Source organism: Genypterus blacodes, unplaced genomic scaffold (assembly GCF_046128005.1).
Source record: "Genypterus blacodes isolate CSIRO-AG114 ecotype Tasmania unplaced genomic scaffold, CSIRO-AGI_Gbla_v1 ptg000033l_1, whole genome shotgun sequence".
In the NCBI taxonomy this organism is placed as follows: Eukaryota; Metazoa; Chordata; class Actinopteri; order Ophidiiformes; family Ophidiidae; genus Genypterus; species Genypterus blacodes.
Window position 1 is genome coordinate 2,685,531 of NW_027466846.1, and position 12,868 is coordinate 2,698,398.

Genomic DNA, 12,868 nt, shown 5'->3' on the forward strand with positions numbered 1-12,868 from the left:
CCTCTTTCTCTCATTACAGCTGTTGAGGTATGAGACAACAGAAGCACGGTCACAACAATGGAGCCAGAGGCCGACAGCCAATCAGTACGTTCACTGTTGCGTTCGCTGGGCGACAGCAGGTAGGCCTGAGCAGGTGAGATTAACTCCTTTTCACACACTCGCCGGGAATTCTGCTTTTCTGGAGGCAAGAACCAACCATGGGAAAGTACACACACTATGTTCAGATACACAAGTCAGTGTATACATTTACAAATTACACATGTAGGCTACTGCTACTTTACTTGAGTGTTTATTTTCCTCTGACTGTTTTTTGAATATAACATTGAACACACTTTCATTCATTCATTCATTCATTCTTTCTTTCTTTCTTTCTTTCTTTCTTTCTTTCTTTCTTTCCCTTTTCCTTCCATTCGTCGTTTATCCTTCCCTTCCTCTCCTTCTTATTTCCTTCCTTCCTTATTTGTTTTAGCTCTTCATTTGACGTTTCTCTTTATTTTGGGAGTCTTTTCTAAAACTTGCATCGCATACATACTTTCCTCTGAGCATCAGAGCATCATCTGTCTGTCTCCTCCCTGAGCCCTTCAGGTGTTGTGGCGACACTCCCTCAAGTGTGTGTGTGTGTGTGTGTGTGTGTGCAGTGGGTAGTTTGACACCTGATACTTGACAACAAGCAAGCAGTGTGAGTGTCTTTGTGGAATAAAGTGACAGCCACTCATAAACCAATAGACTTTAACTAGAACCACATTGCCCCCTCATGGTAGCAGCAGCACACAGCATTTTTCCTCACCATGAAACACAGAAAGAACAGAAACTGTATACACTGTACAGTGGTTCAGAAAAAGGAAGAAGGAAGGAAGAAAAATATCATAATCTAAAAATCCATTATTCCGAAAAAGATTTCTGATGGATAAGTAATTACTCTAAATGATTTATGGTATTTATGGATGTGGACTTTTTCATATGAGTTCTTCTGGGTGAGGGGGGGCTCGACCTGAAGGCTTTCACTGGAATAATTGGTGAAATGAAACAATAGGAATATTGTGTAGATGTATGCAAACATGTATAGTTTCTGTATAGTGTATTATGTGTAATGTAGAGTGGTCTGTCTGGCATTGTGATTGGCTCTCAGTTACAACTACTTGTGTCAGTAAAATCTGACCAATGGGGACCTATTTGTAAAATGGTGAAATTGAGGCTTCACCCTGCTGCATCTTCATGGCTCTACTCTTGTCAGACCTCTAGAATGTCAGTGACCCATTTCAGATGTAATTCTCTCAAAAATCATTATATTATGTCAATCACTTTAAGGTGTTAAGTCCCAACATCAGAGGTCATTTTCCAGATAACATCCACAAACTGTCATTGCCATTTAAAGCAATGTGTAAAAGAGAGACTGCATGTGACTCTCATCACCTCTCACCACTACACGTTTCCTCTTCTTCTCTGCCTCCCCATGCAACTCCTTAACATTCTTCAAAGAGAGCCAGCATCTCTGCTATTTCCTGCCATGTCACAGACGCTCTCCTCCTGCTAACACTGCAGTCAGGTGTTGGTAATGCATTAGCACACTGCAGACAGGGTGGCTGGGCCTTCCGGACACTCCACTGATCTAATTAGAAGTCATATTGAATTAGTTTGACAAGAAGAATGTCTTCAGTCCTCCTACATGTCCTCCTCAATCAGGGGGGTTTACAGGTTCTTGTACCACTGAATGCAGTTCACTTGAACATCCAGCCAGGTTTGTTTCTTCAGCTGTTTGGAAAAGAAACATTACTGTGTGTTTGGTTTCTCATACGACAAACTGTGTAAGGTGATTTGGTTGCACAACAAGCATCCATGGTAACATCATCTACTGTATATCACAACGACATGATGACAAATATATAAACATCGAACAAAAAGTTTGGAAATTTGTGTTTGGTAGATTATTTCTCTCTTGTAACAATGCTTCTTGGCAATACATTTTATACTGTTGGAAAGCCTGTTTAGTCCCCTTTAAAATGGTGCCCCATTGGTAAGGAACATTCATTTGTGGGATGAGCAGCACAGCTGAGTATGTGGGTTGCGCTCATGAAAAATTTGCCAAATCTTCTCTGCCAATGCCAAACAGCTTATTCTGCTGTTGCCATTGACTCTTGTTTGGTGTTGTTTGGTGGATTGGATGATTGAAGTCCATCAGTAACAAGGAAGAAACAAGACATGTCGGCAATTTTACAATTTATTCATTTAACAAACAGTCAGGAGCCAAAGTAGAGTGTGGAAAAACCATACACAGCCACAACAGCCTGGCACCTTCTCCTCATGCTGGTCACCAGCCTGGTCACACACCGCTGTGGGATGGCATTCCACTCCTCAACCAGGATTTGTCGCAAGTCAGCCAACGTGGTTGTGTTGCTCACTCTAGCACGAACAGCACGCCCTGGTTGATCCCACAAGTGTTCAATTGGGTTGAGGTCAGGACTGTTGGCAGGCCATTCCATTCTCTCTACTCCCAAATTCTGGAGGAAGTCTCTGGTAAACCCCACTCTGTGGGGGTGAGCATTGTCATCTTGGAGTCTTGGTCCCAGACTGTGGAGATATGGGATTGCCACTGGCTGCAGAATCTCATCTTGATATCAGCCATGTGTGACCAGGCTGATGACCAGCATGAGGAGGAGGTGCCAGGCTGTTGTGGCTGTGTATGGTTTTTCCACACGCTACTGAGGCTCCTGACTGTTTGTTAAATGAATAAATTGTAATTGCCAATATGTCTTGTTTCTTCCTTGTTACTGATACTCTTCAATTATCCAATCCACCAAACAAGAGTCAATAGCAACAGCAGGATAAGCATCGGCAGAGAAGATTTGGCAAATTTTTCATGAGCGCAACACACATACTCAGCTGTGCAGCTCATCCCACAAATGCATGTTCCTTACAAATGGGGTACCATTTAAAAGGGGACTAAACAGGCTTTCCAACGGTATAAAATGTATTGCCAAGAAGCATCGTTACAACAGAGAAATAATCTACCAAACACAAATTTCCGAACTTTTTGTTCGATGTTTATGTTCAGATAACAGGTACCACAATAATACAAATGTATTGGTTAGCATTACATGGAGACACAGTAATTTCACTTTATCGCTTACAAATTTTATTTTTCTATTCCTTCACACTAGTGATGAAAGAAGCAGCTAACAGTGACAGTCCAATCATATTATCAGAGGAAATATAAGGCATTCAAATAGCAAACCTGTTGTCTTTCTTGAGAAAATTGGCAAAAGTGCAGAGAAATGACAATGACTGCACTAAAGAAGAGGGTTCATCTTAAAGATAAAAGAACATATTTGTTTTCTTAGTATCTCTAAAAAATAAATGAATGAATGAATGAATTGCATTTAGCAGATTTAAAGGAGACCCCCCCCTCACCCGGCCCAGTTTAGCTCAGCACATATGATCCCAAACTCAATTAAAAAGGCAGATTGGGTTTATGTCCCCCCATTATCCAATAAATACCTACAAAAAGTGGCTGCACTGTGGCAAAATAACAGAAATCCTCCCTGGCCCAAGGTAACAAAGCCAGACTTACATTTCTTTAATCCAAGATTAAAATTGTATATACTGTACAGTTATTACATTACATTACGATCATTTGGCAGACGCTTTTATCCAAAGCGACTTACAGTACATTACCACCCTTTGCAGAGGGGGAGCAATTGAGGATTTGGTGCCTTGCTCAGGGGCACCTCGGCAGGGGCTCGAACCGGCGACCCTCCAGCTCCCAGGCGGAAGCTCTACCCACTGAGCTACTGCCTTCCAGTCATAGTCATCACACATCAATTTGAAACCTTAAAATTCTTTCTTCTGTCAAAAAGGTAGAATTAAAAACATCCTATATTGCAAAAAACTCAAATTTACAACAAAAAAACAACTCCAGTGACTTAGTTCCTGCAGAACTTCCCTGAAAATGATTAGATGCTGTATCTGCAGGTGTGCCTTTGAGCAAGATACCATACCAATCTGCATTTAGATTGGGTGGCTTCCAGGTGTGAATGTGTGTAAAGGCCCCAGTCTAAAAACACAGTGATTCAGGCTCTTTTTGTGTTCTTTGTGCAGGACCCCTAAGGACACCCTTTGTCTTTTAGTCTTCTGATTGGTTGAGCTCTGCCTGCTGGCCCCTCACCAATGATTTGATATTTAGTCATGTAATATTCGGCCAATTCCAGATGAGAGAAAAGTGGAAAAGACAAAAGGTTCATAATGTTATGCTGTGCTTGGTGATCTTTTGTCGTTTGAAGCACACCTGGACTTTCACAGTGTGTGTGAGGAGCAAAGTGTACTTTAATACTCCTCTACCTACCTTGGACTTGGAAAAGTTTCTAAAGAAAAATCTGTATTCCAGTCTGTGATTCACTTGTTGTTCTGGACATTTCCAATAATAAGTGAGGCTATGTCCACAACAACAACAACACGATGAGCATGATGACACCACTGATTTATATCACAAATCACACTTGCACATAAGACAACATAGACTCTGAACATAATGTAAATCAATCTTCGCAGCAAGTCAAATAGGCCAGAGAAGGAAGCAAGAGTAAAAGAGCTTTATGATTGGTAATAACTAAATAAAGACTTCAGACTTAAAACTCATACCTCCTCTCTTTTATTCTACAAATAAGAGATTCTTCATTGACCTCACAGACTTTACACTGAGTTTGGGGTTTGGACTCATGACATTCTGGCTGTAAGGGAGCAGTCCTAACCTCTACGCCACAACATGAAGTAGAACCAATTCAACCATAATAACTTTTCTAATTTATAGTCTGTTATGTTATAAATGTGCCCTTTTCATTGAAATGTTGTAATCTGACTTTCTTCTCTTCTCTTTGTTTTAGTTTTTAGTTTTTTTAGTTCTCTTCTTTACTTCACCACAGCCTATGATGCAATCTGTAGTCGTCTACATTGCTGTTTGACATCATCCTGTAAAAGCTGTACCTCAACGTCACTGATGTCATCCTGGACTCTGCGTCCACACTACTGCTCCATGTTCTCACAACCTCCAGCAGCCTTGGCTTCCTGCTGTTTCAATTTCAATATACTAGTACCTCATATTGCCAGTTTACCTCAGGGTCTTTGAAAAAAAAACCCCAATAATAATAAAAATACAACCTTCTTTCCTTCTCTCTATCTCTCTCTCCTTTCCCCCCTCTTTCTGTATAACAAAGGATCTCCAACATGTCCTGTAACTGTATGCACAACGTCATGTCAAATGTTTGCTTCAATAAAAAAGATATAGCATGAAATGTATTAAAAAACTGTTACAATACATTACAGTCATTCAGCAGATGCTTTTATCCAAAGCGACTTGCATTACATTACATTACATTACCATCCATTACAGAGGGGGGAGCAATTGAGGGTTCGGTGCCTTGCCCAGGGGCACCTCGGCAGGGACTCGAACCGGCGACTGTCCGGTTCCCAAGCGGAAGCTCTACCCCGTGAGGTACTGCCTCCGTCAATCATGAACACAAATTAATTTAATTTATGACCGCCCCCCCACCCTTCTCCAACTGTGTGTACGTGTATTATTTTATTACTGCTAAATTTCATAAGTAATTACAATTTATTTAATTTAAACTAATCATTTTATTAGACTGTGCAGGAACACGTGTGTTTTCTCCTTCCCTCCATCCCCCTTACCCTTACGTACCCTTCCATTCTCATTCCATCCTTCATTTTGTCCCTCATTCCTTCTTAACGCATTTTCAATTAAATCCATCATCTCTCCCCCCCCCCACAAATTTCTCCTTGAATCCTCCAACTACCTGCCCGCTAATATTCCATCCCTGAATCCTCTTTGTTTCATCTCTTTGTTCTCTCACCATTTCTCACACTCAAAGAAGGAACGCATACGTGTGTGATATTTTTCCAGATGACTGCTCTGAAATCATCTGCATAAACAGCATGAACACATATGAATTTCAGTATCGCTGATGCCAGTAACAGATTAAAGGAAAGAGAAGAGAGAAGAGAGAAAACACAAGTCAGACAGACGGCCTAACATGAAGCTGTCTCGCCAGGAAGTCTGCCACTGTCACTTCCATTAAACAATCCAGAATGCACTTTGATACAAGTAAAGGAGGCCTAACGTTTGCTGCAGGTGAGTGTGAGAAATGAGTCTTTGGCTTTGATGCCTTTTCTGTAGTAAATAGAGCAAAAAGGTATCAGTCAGAAGTTTATTTTTAGTTTTTGGTAGATACTGTATCTACAGTTAATTTTACAAAACATGTATCCACTCTCACAGATTTAAGATTTGACTTTTCTAATCAAGGTTTTCCTAGAAACAAGTAGAACATTTGAGCGTGAGTCAGAAACGCCCAGATTTTATACAAGCCTAAATTTATCACCCTGTTTCACCGTGCAACTGTTTAGGCGAAAAATACAGTTTCAAAAACAAAAAACACACCGAAAAATACAGCGAAAAATACAGTTTCAAAAACATCACACAGTATAACTTAGAGAACATTAAATTAAATTAAATTCAAATTCAAATAGAACATCAAGGCTGTATGGCTCTTACCTTGTTTTATGTGGTTTACATTGGTTACTGCAGCCAAGTCTGACTAAAGCAAAATATAGCAAACACATCAAATTGAAAGACAAAAAACAACAACATTTGATTCACCCTCAGGAAGAGCGTGAAGCACGAGAGCTTAGCGGTAAATGAGGAAATGAATTCGAGTCGGAAAACCTTTTCATTAACCTCTTCACTTGATATTTCTCCCCACCCCCACTGATCCTGAATCACCCCGGGGTCCACTTAACAGGTGCTGGGAAACCCAATGAGCTGCCACATACTGTATGTACACACACACACACTTTGGCCAGCTCTTAGCGCACTCCGCACATCTAACTCACACACACTCAGCAATACAGCTCTTAATGAACGCGGTAAAAATACATTCTCATACGCCCACACACACACAAATTCAGAAGCTACAATACCTGCAAATGACAGTATAGAGCTCCATCAATAATGTATGAGGAGGAAAGAGCTTTGTGTCCCAGTGGGAATGAGTTATTAGTGTTTTTAATTAATTGGTCTTTCTGCAGCCTGGGGAGGTGCTGGAGTGCTCCCATTATACAGTATATACACTAAAAGAGGAAGAGGAGGAGGAGGAGGAGGAGGAGGACAGGGTCAAGGAGGACGTAGGATGAGAAGCAGACAGAGCAGAGAATGGTGGAGGAGAAGGACAGTGGATAGGTTGATATGGTTACAACAGGGGGAGAAGGAAAGGATGAAGTAGGAGGAGGAAATGGTGAAGGCAGGTGTGGGATGAGGAGCAGGAAAAGCAGTCAAGGGTGACGGAGGAGTGAAACAAGGAGGGAGAGAAGGGAAGAGAAGGGAAGAGGAGGAAATTGTAAAGGTGGAGGAACATGATAAAGGAAGGAGGTAGAGGAGGAGACGGACTGATTGCAGTAATGACTTTCTGACACAGGGTGGTGCTGTCCTCCTTTGCTTGTTCTTTGAGCTCAGGGTCGCTCAGGTCAACGATCCACCTGCTTCCCAAATCATTCACTTACACACACACTGATTATCATTATATAATAACTAAATAAAATATTACCCTCAGTTGTACAAATGTCAGGAGGTGCAATTTGTTCACTGATATCATTTATTAAAGCACAATGCTGTTACTACTAGTCACTTTACAGCAGCAGACCCAAACCACATTGCTGCTATTTCAACTATTGATGGGGTCAGCCCTATGTTCCCTCAGCCCAATGGTCCCACAGCCCTATGTTCCCTCATTTCTAAGATTGTTTTCAAAATTAGGCCCTATGTTCCCTCATTTCTAAGGGTTAGGGTTAGGGTTAGGGTTAGGGAACATAGGGCTGAGGGAACATAGGGCCTAATTTTGAAAAAAATCTTAGAAATGAGGGAACATAGGGCTGTGGGACCATTGGGCTAAGGGAACATAGGGCTGTGGGAACATAGGGCTGAGGGAACATAGGGCTGAGGGAACATAGGCATGCTCCCCTATTGATCTCTATCACTCTCTCTCTCTCTCTGTCATGGGATTGATATCCCATTGAGATTGTGTGTGGGGTGAACTATGTTAACAATAAAAAAATAGTTAATTAATTAGTTAACGTAATGTAAGTTAATATCATAATGAGTTTAACCCCTTCCGCATACTTTTTCTCATAGTACACTTTTCGCTATGCATGCATCCTTACTCACAATTTCCCAGTAAAGGAATCATAGTGTGTATTTAAACGCACTGACTGAGGCACTGAAACTTTACTTTGTTTTGTCCTAACTTAAATTCAAATCACATTCCACAGCTGCTGTCAACTTGTACTAATGTAGTATTGTTAAAAAATAAAGAAATGAAATTATTCTCTACATTACCATAAATATAATCAGTGAAGAATTGATTTTGCTCATCAGAAATTGACACATTCATCCATTTCCCACCAGCCGGCCTTTGCGAGACGTACGGAGGAACGGCTATATTTTTCTGGGTATGTTTTCTGGGTATGACCCGTATTTTGGGTCAAACCCCCGGTCTGTCCTCAGCGTGGATATCCCTGGAGTACACCCCATGGAGGCGTCCATGTGGCACCTGGATTAGATGCCTGAGCCACCTCAGCTGGCTCATTCAGACGTGAAGGAGCAGCGGTTCTTGTCTGTGCTCCCTCCTGATGACTGAGCTCCTCTCCCTAAGGCCCCAGCACTGTACAGAGGAAAAAACATTTTGGCAGCTTCCAACCGCAATCTAGAGCTTGAACGCAGATGGAGCAGTAAATTAAGAGCTTTTCAGGCTCAGCTCTTTCTTCATCACAACAGTGGCTACAATGTCTGCATCTCTGCACACACGGCACCGATCTTTGATCTTCGATACTCTTCACTTGGAGCAGCAACTCAGTCCCCACCAAATCTGAGGGCCTCCAGGCTGTGAAACTGTCATATTTGAGGAATAATTGATTGAGGGAAGGAAGAGTGGCTTGTTTTTGTTTTAAGTGCTGAGATACCTCCTGCCTCATACCAACTCCTTCTCCTCCTCATCTTCAGGGTAATCTGCTCCTCTCCTACCAACCATCACTGCCATGAAGAATCTTCAGCATTGTAACTCCAATGTGGATTGTCTTCAATGGTCCTTAACAGTAAGAGTTTACTGAGACATTGTTTACTGTCCAACATACAGAGGTATGAAATGATCCTGTGGCGAGCTGTGACTGCCCTCTGCTGGACTCTAAGGCAGCAGTGTTGAGAGTGTATTAGAGCAGGAGAGGGGATAGGGAAAGCAGGGAAACCTCTCTGGTTTCATTAAAACACATTTTGTTTCCTTCCCATGCTCTGGTGGTTCTCCCAGACGGGATAATGATGGAACTCTCTTCCCAATGGGACTGGACACCAGAGGAAGGGAGGCTCCCACAGTCCAAATGCAAGCATTTTATGTGAAATGGAAACTCTAAATTGAGACTTTTTTCTTTATTAATTTGGCCTTATGTGACGTCATTGTATTTGTAGAGCCCCATCTTTCCCATTCACACTAAAAGGCATAATGGAGGATAAAACAAAGGATAAAACAAATATGTGTGTGTAAGATTCTCTCACTTCAACCACCTTTGTTTAAAAATATGCTGTCCACAAATATCAAAAACCTGCTGAAATTAAATAAGTTAATAACCATGAACAACTACTTTATTTGAGCCAATCAAGCATAATTTTATTGTATGTCACAGTTTATTATGAGGTCAAAACCACAACATGAGAGTGCTGACAATGCTCAACCCCATTGTCCCCCAGTATGTTGTTTAATAAAACATGTAGGATTGACTGCGTCTGGGCACAGGACTGCCAGAGAGTGTGTGAAATGGCAGATGAAATATTCATCTTCCTGGATTCATGATGGAGGACAGCAGGTGGGGGCGGGGGAGAAGAAAAGGAAGGACAGAGACAGATATTAGAGGGTGAATAGTCTGATATTAAACCAGAATAACATGGGCGGGGAAGAGGTGGAGCATGAGAGAAGGACGAGGCTAGTGAGGCAGTGGCTCAGTGGGTAGTGCTTCCGCTTGGGAACCGGAGGGTCGCTGGTTCCAGCCCCTGCCGAGGTGCCCCTGAGCAAGGCACCGAACCCTCAATTGCTCCCCCCTCTGCGAAGGGTGGTAATGTAATGTAAGTCGCTTTGGATAAAAGCGTCTGCCAAATGATCGTAATGTAATGTATGTAATGTAATGCTACAGTTACTGTCGATAAATTGGTAGAAACAAACCATTACCTGTGTCTAACATTGTGAATACCGTCTCACTTGTACTGGTTCTGGATTTCCTCAGGAACTTGGCATCACGTGAGGAGCTGCATGCTCCAGTCTAGAAGATCTGCTGGACCACTGTTTTATTTTAGTTACACAAAGATGCCCCCAAGAAGACATTGGTTCACTTTATAGGTGCAGTGGCAAATGTTGTCGTGATAAAAAAGTTCCTCGCTTATGTGAAATAGCAGAAAACAGTCAGGTGACTCCAATAACTAATCAATGAGTGACTGACCAATCTGAATTGAGCATTTCAAAGGTAATTAGGATTAACCACCTACACCCTCCCCTGTCTGCTTCTACATCAATCAGTATATTGTGTTGCAGGGGGTTCAGAACTAGTTTGGATCATGTCATCCACTTCCTCAAATCAGTCTTGAGTCAGTTTCTGTTTCTGTTTCTGTTTAGATTGGTCCAAATGAACCGTGCCAAAGGGGGAAACAATCACATTCAACTGAACTGAACCAAGACTGCATTCTGACGGGAGCATGCCTATATTCCCTCAGCCCTATGTCCCCTCAGCCCTATGTTCCCTCATTCCCAAGATTTTTTCAAAATTAGGCCCTATGTTCCCTCAGCCCTATGTTCCCTCATTTCTAAGATTTTTTTCAAAATTAGGCCCTATGTTCCCTCATTTCTAAGATTAGATAACCCTAACCCTAACCCTTATTAGAATTAGAAATGAGGGAACATAGGGCTGAGGGAACATAGGGCTGAGGGAACATAGGGCCTAATTTTGAAAAAAATCTTAGAAATGAGGGAACATAGGGCTGTGGGACCATTGGGTTGAGGGAATATAGGGCTGACCCCATTCTGACAGCAGATTGGGGGAAGAAAATTGGATTCTCACCTTTTCAAGGTCGAGCAACACAGGCAGTTCAAGCAGATGAGAATGAATCAAAGAATGAATTTCTTGTCAATGGAATTAAACTGATTCTGGTTCTGGTGAAGCAGCACATGGTCATACTGTAGCCTCGTGGTGAACCGGGTGGAGTGTTCGTCACAGAGCAGACACAAAGAGCAGGGCAGAGGAGAGCACCTGAACCTCATTCGTCGTCTGCCACAGAGTGTAATCCACTTACTTCTTGTCAGCAGGTGCAGCAGGTTAGAGAGAGAGGACAGAAATCGTATGCTGTGTTAGGATTCATTTGACCAATCCATGGCTGATTATCAATTGAGTAGTATTCTAAGGCTAGTAGTATTTACATGTGCAGGACAGGTGGGCACATATTTTCTTCTGTTTTTGTGAACATAAGTGAACCCAGTCTGATAATTCAAAAAAAAAAGTGCCTGTAGTGTGAAAGGAAGCTATAATTGAATGTCAAATAAATCATTGTTTTATGTTTTCGGTGAGGAGGAGCTCACACGTTGCTGTCCACAGTGTACTGACACTGAAAATAGAACTAGCAAATGGAGTAGGACTTAAGATCGAGTCAGCATAGATTCTCACTTTAATACACAACTTGACATTGGTCATAGTGACAGCAGGCTTTTATCTTCACTGATGTGGTTGGAGAACAGCTACAAGAACACAAAAGCAAGTAACAAATGTGTGTAGGGATTGTTTCTGTTTCTTATGTACATCAGCTCACAGCCTGGAGCCGTTAGAGATTTCTGTGCTATTGCTGCTCATTAGAGTCACACACACACACACAGACACACACACACACACACACACACACACACACACACACACACACACACACACACACACACGGGAGCTGCTTGCTACAGCCAAAGTCCCGTACTGTTGACCAGAAAGCAGATGCACTGCAGCAGTAGGGGGTTAAGCACCTCGCTCAAGGCACCTTTGGTGGTGGCTAATGAAGGGGAGACCGGCTTAAGTTTTCATTTGCTGCAACAAGATTTAAACAGCAAAATAGAGCCATGATAATGCCATTTATGGAACCTTGAGGTGACCATATTCTTTATTCAGCCATCAGAAAGAATGATGTATGATGTTATTCCTCTTTACTGTACTTTGTGATTCTATTTCGTATTTCACTCATTATTTTGTTTTTGTTATTGTTTTTGTTTTTTTACTGTTTTAAAGACATTTTTATTATAATGCAGATGAGAAATGTTGTGGCTATTAGAGCACCGGCTGAACGTAAACAGCTTGGAGAAGGAAGCATGTGGGGTTGGAGGATGTGGAGGCTGCTGTTGCTATTGGATACTAATGGGTGATTGATTTAGGATTGATTCAAAGTGCGTGTGTGTGTGTGTGCGTGTGTGTGTGTGTGTGTGTGTGTGTGTGTGTGTGGGAGGGGGGTGGTCCTCGCTGACTTGCACTATGGATGAAATATGTTCTCCCGTATCTATAGATTTTGTGTTTGTAGCTATGCTGACCAACACAGTGCCATGTTTTAGCAACAACAACCTTGACTCTTCCTGTTTAATCACAATAGAAAAAACAAATGAAATACAGATGCATAATAATAACATCGACTATATTGCAGGTGCTGTTTGGTCCTTAACCCTTCACGTCCCCACGCCCTCTGGGTCACCGCTACAAGCTGGGTCACCAGAAATTGATTTGCTCCGATTCCCTGCCCCATTAA